Source organism: Pteronotus mesoamericanus, unplaced genomic scaffold (genome assembly GCF_021234165.1).
Source record: "Pteronotus mesoamericanus isolate MK-2021 breed Mesoamerican mustached bat unplaced genomic scaffold, CSHL_Meso_final scaffold_507, whole genome shotgun sequence".
NCBI classification, from domain to species: domain Eukaryota; kingdom Metazoa; phylum Chordata; class Mammalia; order Chiroptera; family Mormoopidae; genus Pteronotus; species Pteronotus mesoamericanus.
Genome location: NW_026555319.1, coordinates 2,583,361 through 2,592,468, shown reverse-complemented (window position 1 = coordinate 2,592,468; position 9,108 = coordinate 2,583,361). Strand labels below are relative to the sequence as shown.

At 49.4% G+C, this 9,108-nt stretch overlaps 1 long non-coding RNA gene across 2 annotated transcripts in view; it reads left to right on the top strand.

Moving 5' to 3' along the window:
* LOC129087427 (uncharacterized) overlaps positions 1 to 9,108 on the top strand; it is a 30,520-nt gene continuing 21,412 nt past the window's right edge. Inside the window, exons 1-2 of one of the 2 annotated variants that reach the window (XR_008530901.1) lie at positions 1 to 62; positions 1,201 to 1,336. This is a non-coding gene — a long non-coding RNA (uncharacterized LOC129087427). Of the gene's footprint in view, positions 63 to 492; positions 622 to 1,200; positions 1,337 to 9,108 lie in introns of those variants that run through there. The other variant, XR_008530900.1, reaches the window with a different exon arrangement.

The following is a 9,108-nucleotide window of genomic DNA, read 5'->3' as shown; positions in this document are numbered from 1 at the left end:
CTGGGCGGCGAGGCCTCGACGCGCTGACGGGGCGGGCGGCCGAGGCGCCGGCGCGGCGGCGGGTCTGTGTCTGCGGGATGGGGCGGGAGAGGCCGATCGATACTCACTTGGCGCGGAGGGGGCGACGCCCCCCTCCCGCTGCTGTGGCGGAGCCCAGGACCGCACCGCGGGGAGGGAGGGTTTGGCGGGTGGGACGCAGGCGCACAGCTCAGGTGCGGCCGCACTGCGGTTGCCCTGGGTAACGCGGTCCCGGGCGGGGAGGGGGAAGGAGGAGCGAGGCCGGCGAGCGGGAGCGCGCGCGCAGGTCGCGCGCGGACGGAGTGAAGGGTGGGTACCCGGGACCAGCCTGGGATTGGGGGGAGGGCGCGCGCGAGCGGCCGAGGGGCGGGACAGAGGCGGAGGGGCCGGGGCGCCGGCCGGGCGGCGCGCATGCGTGCAGCTCCCGCTCCCTCGGGGCTGCCGGCCTCATGCGTGCGCACGCGCGCTGTCCCCCGGAGGCGTCTGGGTGTGCGGAGCGCGCGCGCGCGCGGCTCGGAGGCGCACCTGTGAGGTGTCCCTAGAGGAGAGGGAGGGTGGGTGCGCGGAGCCCGCGGCCTGGGGCGCTTCAACCCCTCACTTGGAGTGAGTTCTCGGGCGGCCGGGCTGCAGCCTCTTTATTTCTTTTCTGAACCGAGGCGGGGTGCCGGGAGGGGGGCAAGGGGAGCGGGCTCGGGGTGGGAAGGAGGATGAGTGGATTAAAGAAAAGAAAAACAACCCATCACTTAAGATGGGCCTCGGGCCGGGGCCGGCCCCTGGGCGTCGGTGGGGAAGGTCGGAGCCGCTCCGTGCGGCCTGGCGGCCCCTGGGCAGGCCCCGCGGAGGGCAGCCGGGTCTCGGGCCTCCGCGAGCCGGCGTGGGCCCGCAGTGCCGGCTGCGGGGAGCGCGGTTCACAGATGGCGGCCGGGTCCGCGGCGCAGGCAGGGCAGCGGCAGGGGCGAGGCCGGGCGAGGCCCCGCGGGAGCCGGACTCCCGAGCCGGGCTCCATTGTTGTTGCAGCCGAGGGAAGGGGGAGCAAAACAGCTTCAGAAGCCCGTGAAGCCGTGCCTTGGAGCCTTTCCAGGCGGGTCCCCGGAGAGGCGGTAATGGCCGCGCCGTGGGAGCAGGCAGCCGGGCGGTGCAGCGGCGAAGCCTCGCTGCATGGTGGGCTGGTGTGTTTTTCAGGGCGCCCGGCGTCCCCGCGGAGCCCGACGAGCATCCTGCGCAGGTGATGAGGGGCCCCTGGCGCCCCCGGCGCGGAACGCAGCCGCCGCTGGACGCCTCCATTGTTTGACCACCGCCCGGGCCGATTCTTAGCCAGGTAACCCGGAGGGCAGCGCGGGCGAGCCCCCTCTCGGCTCCCACACCCGAAGGAACCCTCCCCTCGTTTGGGACCCGACTTCAGTTCTCTCCCTGCCCCCCGCTTTTCCTTAACTCACTGTGTCCGCCTCCCAGACATTGCCCCACCCGGGTCAGTCTCCCCGCATCTGTCTGCCAAGTCACCTCGCGCGTCCCTGAAACTCGGCTCCTTTGTGCAGCCTCCCGTGCGGAACTCGAGCAACTGGATCTCTCGCAGGCGCCTGCCTGCTCCGAACGCTTCCAGTTGCTGGTTGGCTTGTTGGCTGTCTTGTCGCAACAAAGGAAACTAAGTAGCTACTACAAAGAAAAAAGAAATTTAAGCTATTGCTTTTTTTTTTTCTTAAAGAAACGTTTTGTGATCTTTAGACAGTTTATTGTTTTTGTTTCTATATTGTCTTTTATAGACGGGGCCCCCACTTCCTTTGCAGATGCATAGCCTTTTAGAGCAGAAAAATGACCTTGTTCCACCCACGGGTTAATTTAAATTTTTTAAATTAATTTTAGATAAGTAAAATAGTACATTTTCTTTGTAAGCATTCAGACATCACCACGATGACCAACCAGAGAGAGCAACTGTTATGCATTTGACGTGTATCATTCTAGATCTTGGAAAATACTTTCGCGTGTGCACGTACTGGCATTACCTTTGTTCGAACAACTGCTGGAGTGCTGTTCCAAGTTCAGCATATAGTGCATGGGTTAACTCATTCTGAAAAACTGCTGCCTCATCTTCCGCAGTTAAGGTAGACCGTGGTTTATCTTAACCATTTCCTAGATTGGTGGCGATTGAAGTTTTAACTTCATATTTAAAACAGCTTTTTTGTTGGTGGTTCTCCAGTGAAATGCAGTTTTAGTGAAGGGAGCACAAAACGACAACTAATTACAGGGACCAGGCGTTTCGGATGCAAGTCCCCTTCGGTTAAGGACGCCCAGGCCAGGGCAGCCATCTGCCTTTCTGCCAGTGTCATTGTGACTCTACTAGCTCTCAGGCCTGTGACCTTGGGCAGGACGCTTGATCACTCTAAAGTCTAAACTTCAGTTTTATTTTCTATAAGTGCTGATAATACCTGCTCTGTTTGCTCTTCTGAGTTCAGTGCTGTGAAGCATGTAAAAGTGCTTTGTAGAGTACAAATGTGTGTATGAATATTGGTTTCATTATTAGCCTTTATGACCCAAAACGATTTTTTATTGGCAATATAACTTATATTTTCTTTCCTGACCAGATGTGTGTAGTACAGAGTACTAGAGGTAGCCACCTTTGGATGCTTTTTAATGTCATTTTGTTATAATTAACTGTTTTTAAGTACTGTTATTACATTGTTGACTTCTTAAAGAATATTCTACAAAGCATATTTCTCCCAGTGCTTCACATGTCATAAAAAATAAGGCATCTAGACCAGTTGACTATGAATAAAGTATCAGCAAATTGAACACAACATGAAACAACTCATTGTAATACTTAAACAAAACTTATTTACCAGTGATATAAATTTGTATGTGTTTTCCTGTGGCGGCAGCAGAGTTGGGTTAGCTTTCCTGTCCTTCAGGTGGAATATGTTCTTACAGAATTTGTTGGCAGTGTCAGAGTGCAGCAATTTAAATACTGATTGAATGGTGTGATAGATATCATTTTAAGATGTAAGAGATGCAATTAGGGCTTTGTAGGTCTTTTTCTTTCATTCAGATACACATGAGTGCTTGTGGTGTGGCCAGCGAAATCAACTTGTCCCTGTTTTCTTGGAGTTTATAGTCTGCGAGGTGGAGGGCATCAGAAATGAAACACAGTCACACAAACAACATGTACAATCAAACGGCGGTGTCGGCTGTGAAGGTTAAGTAGCACAGGCCGTAAGAGTAACAAAGAGGACCACATTTGAGATTGTAGAGGGGGCCCAGGAAAGACTATTTATTTATTTTTTTTAAATTCAATTTCAGCTGAGATCTGAAGGGTGAGTAGGCGTTAGTGTAGAGTGAAGTGGGGATAATTTTCCAGGCTGGGCAATGGCGTGTGGGAAGGCCCTGGAGAGGCAATACTCTGCCCCTTCCAGGAGCTGGAGGAGTGGCTGTGGAAGGGCTGGGTGGGCGGGCGGGCAGGGGGTCCGCGAGGCAGCTCAGGGCTGGGTGGGTCGCACTGCCTCCGGTAGGGAGGGTTAAAGCCGTTTATCCTGAGCGAGCAGGGAAACCCGCACTAGGCTGGGCTTTTTACGCAGAGGAGTGACCTAATCAGATTTGCGTTTTCAAACAGCCGCTCCAGCTGCTACACGCAGAACTCAGGGCGTGGGGGTGTGGGCTGGAGTGTGGAAGTGGGGAGACTCAGCAGGCCAGTTCAGAGGCCTGGCTAGAGGCCTGTTCAGACCAGAGGTGGACTTTCCCTTGGGGTGCCCGCCGAATTTGGACTACTAACGGAACTAAGTCAGAATGGGTATTTTATTATTTTTTTAAAGGTTCTCATTTATTTTTATTAAAAAGGGGAATGAAAAGGTACTTTTTAAATGCAGAAAACACACATAAATGTGAAACTCATTGTTCACACTATACTTAAAAGTATGAGTCAAATTAAAAATTAGGCAGTTATTTAACATGGTTTTTCTAAGTTTTGTCAGACAGTAACACATGCAATAAGAGCGAGGTGAGGATCAAAAACAAAGAAAGGGAAAATTTTGTAGATGATACTAGCTACAAAAATGAGAGTAACTAAAAATCAGACCAATAAATTGAGGAAGTGAGTGGGTATACTATGCATATATAAAACTCATAGCTTTCTGAATACCAAAAATAACCTGGCAGAAACTAAAGTGGAAAATAAGAAACAGGCTCTGATTACAGTGCAACAAAATCATAACACATGTATTAAGCCCAGTCTTATTGAGACAAGTGGGATCTACGTGAAGGAGATCATGAAATGCCCTGACAGAGTGGAAAGACTGTCGTAAATGGAAAGACAGACCCCGTTCCTGGCTGTGAGAGTGAAACAGAGAACTGGACAGGGTAATTAGGAGTAACAAGGTGGGATAAGCCCAGTCTGATACTTAAACATTAGGAGGCACGTTCATTAAAATAATGTCCTGGCTCTAGAGTATCCATACAGGTCACTGGGACCTATTCAGCACACCAGAACTAAGCTGTGTGGGGATGTACTAAATGATAAATCACCACAAATGCCCCCCAAAACTGTAAAGAAAATAAAATAAGTAAATTGTAAGTAAACACATGGAGAAAGGGGTTCTTTCTGGGGAGCTGAGGAGAGTAGAGGCTTTGCGGTCAGGCAGGCTTCAGCTGGAATCTTATTTACGGAGCATAATACCCACCATTTAAAATGTTGTGAGGGAAGGAGGTGCAGGTCCTGGCACCTGTGGGGCACTCAGATCTGCTACTAGTAAATCGTTGTGTTAGGCAGCATAAAAGTGGAAAACTGCTTTAGGAAAATGGAAGACTACCCCCCAGGTTAAAAGCCTAACGACAAAGTAGGACAATATTTGTGACAAATACAAGTGAAGAGTTAATATCTTCAGCATGTAAAGAACATGTACAAATCAGTGAGGAAAATTATGAAAATGCACACAAGTGATTACAGGATGTGGACAATTTACTGGATAAAAGTATATTAAGCATTTGGCAAGATGTGTAATCTCACTAATGATCAAGTAATTTGTAATTAATAGCAATAAAACTAGAAGACATTTAAGAGCAAAACATAAATGTACAAAAGCTTTATGAAGAAAAGTAAAAAAATCTTTACCTAAAGAATTTAAAAGTTAATCTAAATGCACAGACATTACATGCTCTGGCAGGGAGACATCGCTGTAAAGATTGCAGCTCTCTACAAATTAAGCTGCAATTCCAAGTGGGGTCCCGGTGCAGATTGTTTTTGGACACTTGATAAGTTGCTTCTAAAAGTCGTCATAGGACTCAATGTGCCAGAACGGCCAAGAAATTTTCAAGTGGAAAAATAGCGATGGAGGATTTGCTATACCAAATATCAAAACACACCGCAGTACCGCAGCAATATAGACAGTGAGTGCAAGGACAGAGCAGCGGGGCCTGGCGGGGGAGCCCGGTCGGTTAGAGCGCTGTCCCCTGCGCCAGCGTGGCAGGTTTCATCGCCGGTGGAGGCGCAAGCGAGAGTCGCCCAGTGACTGTGTCAGCCAGTGGGACGTCAGATTGATGCTTCTCTCTCCCCTTTCTTCCTGTAAAATCAATAAATAAAAATTCTTAACAAAGAACAGACGAATTAGTATTTGAAAAAATAAAATAAAAAAAAACAGATGAATTGGGACATGGAACAATGTAGAATCCAGTAACATCCCTTTATATATAGGAATTTAACCTATAATACAGTTTTTTGAAACAGTTGGGAAGTGGTTTTTTAATATATTGAACAGGGATGAATTACTCTTTACTTGGAAAGAAAGATCCTACTTCCCCATATTCAAAATGAGTTTTATTTGGATTGAAGAATTAACTCAAAAACAAAAATACCTGTGAAGTACTAGAAGAAAATACAAGAATTTATCACATTGGAAAATACATTTTTCAGGTAGACCATTTAGGTTGGACCAATGCCCAAATCATAAAGGCTGGTGAATTCGGCCGTTATCGGAGCTGGTATCTCTGTGCAACAAAAGATAATACAAGGTGGGGGAAGGGTTCTGTAGGGTGTGCAGACAGACAGACAGGGCGGCAGGGTCAGCACCGCGGGGGAGGGGGTGTCCGCAGGCCCCGGAGAAACGGGGCGTTAATGTGGGGGCAGGGATTCGGGCTGTCTTGGATTAGGAGAGTGGAAATGAAAACAACCAGGTTTTCTTCGGGATTGGGGGGCATTAGGCAAAAATTAAAAAGGTATCCAGGGTGTGGAGAAAGGCACCTCATACATTATTGGGGATATAAAGGTGGTTCTCCCGTTTCCAGATGACAATTTGGCAGAGCCTGTGAAACAAGCAAGTGCTTTGACCCAGCCGGTACACTTCAAGGGATCTGTGATATTCTCATAGATGAAGTCTGTCGCAGCGTCACTTACAATGAAAAAGAGTTGAGAATAGCCACAACTAAATTTTGGCTCCTTTCTACTGTAGGATGTTATGTAGCTTTTAAAGAGAGGCAGGCTTGTGTGTGTGAGACACAACTCGGGTGGATGTGTAGAATGTAACAGTGAGCCAAGAAAGCAAGTCTCATTTTTTGTAAGATACCAAAAACAAAAAAATTGTGAGAATGTGTGTGTTCCGAATGAAAATAGAAAGAGTTCTGGAGGGATACCTGGGAGACATTGTGGCTACTCAGGAAAACCGTAGGGGAGACTGGTTTTTTTATGTCACATACTTTTTTTTTTTTTTTAATGAACATTTCCTTTTTAATAAAGATGCCAGTTTCTCACTTACCAATTTAATAAAAGCCTAAATTTAGACTAAAAAATTACAGTACTTAGTACTTATGAAAATGTGGTAAAAATGACACACTTACGTTACATTGGACATACGTATCAAGAGCCTTAAAAGATTCATATTCTTTGATGTAGAAATAACCGAGGACCATCAAAGGAGCCTTTTTAAATAGAGGAGCTTTACACACTAAAGATACATATGGTAGAATTATTTTTAAGGGTGCATTAGCAGAATGATTAACTTATGATTCATCCACTGGGTAGTATATGGCCATTAAAATGTTTATGAAGAAAATTATTAAAATGTTTATGACAGTGTTAAGTGGAATAAAACCAGGATGCAAAATTGCATATATGATATGTTTAAAACTTAAAAATTTTAACAACTATCCACAAAAAAATTATGGGACATTGTCTAGAAGAAATTAAATGAAAATGTTAAAAGTTGTACTTTGGGAGGTATGAGGTTAGGTGATTTTTAAAAATTTCCTTCTTTTGCATTTTCCAAGATTTTATATATTATCTTGGAAATATATATAATGGAACATTTAGTTTTAAAAAGTACATTATATCTAGGATATATGTTAGGTGCAGATTTAAAAATAGATGTGCCCTATCATGTTAAAGCGTGCTCTAAAAACTAATGTCTAAACATTTTTTGAGTGGAGCAGTTGGAATACATTTGAGTGAACTTTTATTGCTTCCGGTATTTGGAGAATTGCCTCTCAGCAATCTGCAGAGTAAGAATCGTTCTCGTTGCTGATTTTATACCTGTAGAATAAATGCAGAAACTCAGACACGGGCCGTGAGGTTCCTGGTTCGGTCCTTGTGGGTTCCGTGTTTCCAACACAGAGAGCGCGTTGGGTCTGACCAAGTGTTGCCGGACGAGGGGGGGCAGCCTGCAGGAGCACGGGTGGTGGCTTCGGAGCTGCAGCCGTGCCTGCGGGGGGCGGGGGGGGGGAGCAGGGCGGGGCTCAGGGCCCCTCGGGGCGTGTGGTGTAGGGGTCGGCAGGGATGCTGGGTCTGCCGCAGGCAGGACTGGGAGTGCCAGGGCGCAGCGTGTGGTTTAAAGGGCGGCAAGGCCAAGTGTGCCCCACAGAGGGCGATGTCAGAGGATGTGCAAGGACCCGTAAAACGACATCAGCCAGGATCCAAATGTGAGGGCTAGGGTGGACGTCAGGGAAGCCGTCCTAGAGAAAGGAATGGCCAAGGTGAGACCAGGAGGTAAACGGGGGACAGAGTGGGAAGGCCTGGAGGTCAGAGGGGCGTGGCGAGGGGAGAGGGCCGGGGGTGAGGCAGGGGAGCAGACAAGACCCAGGGAGTCGGAGGCGTTGGGAGTGGGCAGTGGGGGGAGATGAACCCGGAGGCGTGAACGGGAGCACACGCTTCAGAGCTCAAGGCTGTGTGGGTGCGTCCGGAGGCTGCGCTGAGCCGTGAGGGGCCGTTGAGGAGCTGCGCAGAGCGACAGCACCCGTTCCGCACTTCCGAGAGGTGGCATTCGAGTGGGTGATGCGTTGACGGGAGGCAAGGCTGGGGTGTTTCGGGAGAGGATGGTGAATTACAGCCCCGGCGGAGGCGGCGGAACGTGTGGGCCCCTGAGGGACGGGAGGCCCCCCGACTGTCCTGGGGAGCGGAGGAGGCTGCGGCGAGCTGGCGGGTTGGGTGCTGGACACACGAGAGCATGTGGACATGTAGGTTCTCTGTGAAGAGGATTTGCACAGACGGATTTTCTGCTGCAAATCCGCACTTTGCTTTATGAGTGACTAGGTGCGGTACGTGAACCCATTACTAAAATTGAAGTTTTCTGTATTTTTCTTGGAATATAATTATACACTATAAATCAGGTGAGATAGGAGAACGTTTGTCTAGCTTAGTCAATGCCTTTCACATGGAGCTTTGAAGACCGCGTGACGCTGACTTTGGGTGACACTGATTGGGGTTCGCCAGGCTACGCTCTGCCCCCCGGCAGGTGGTGGAGGTGTCGGGCAGAGCTGGCGGTCCTGTCGCTGGCCACCCTGCTGTCAGTGCTCCCGACTGATGGGCGCGATTCCTGCTGATGTTGCCGCACTGGTCCCTCCCACAGAGGCAGGCCAGCGTGGAGGCAGAGGGGCGCCCTGTGTCCGCGTTTGTCTGGAAGTGTCCCCTGGCCGTTAGCAGTGGCCTTTGTCCGTTCAGGCTGCTGTAACAAGCCATCATAGCCTGGGTGGCTCAAACAGCCAACACTTGTTTCTCGCAGCTCTGGAGGCTGGGAAGGCCAAGGTCAAGGTGCCGGCAGCTTCATGGGTGAGGGCCCACTTCCTGCTTCGTAGATGGCCGTCCTGCTGTGTCCTCACATGGTGAGCGGGGTGGGGGGCTCC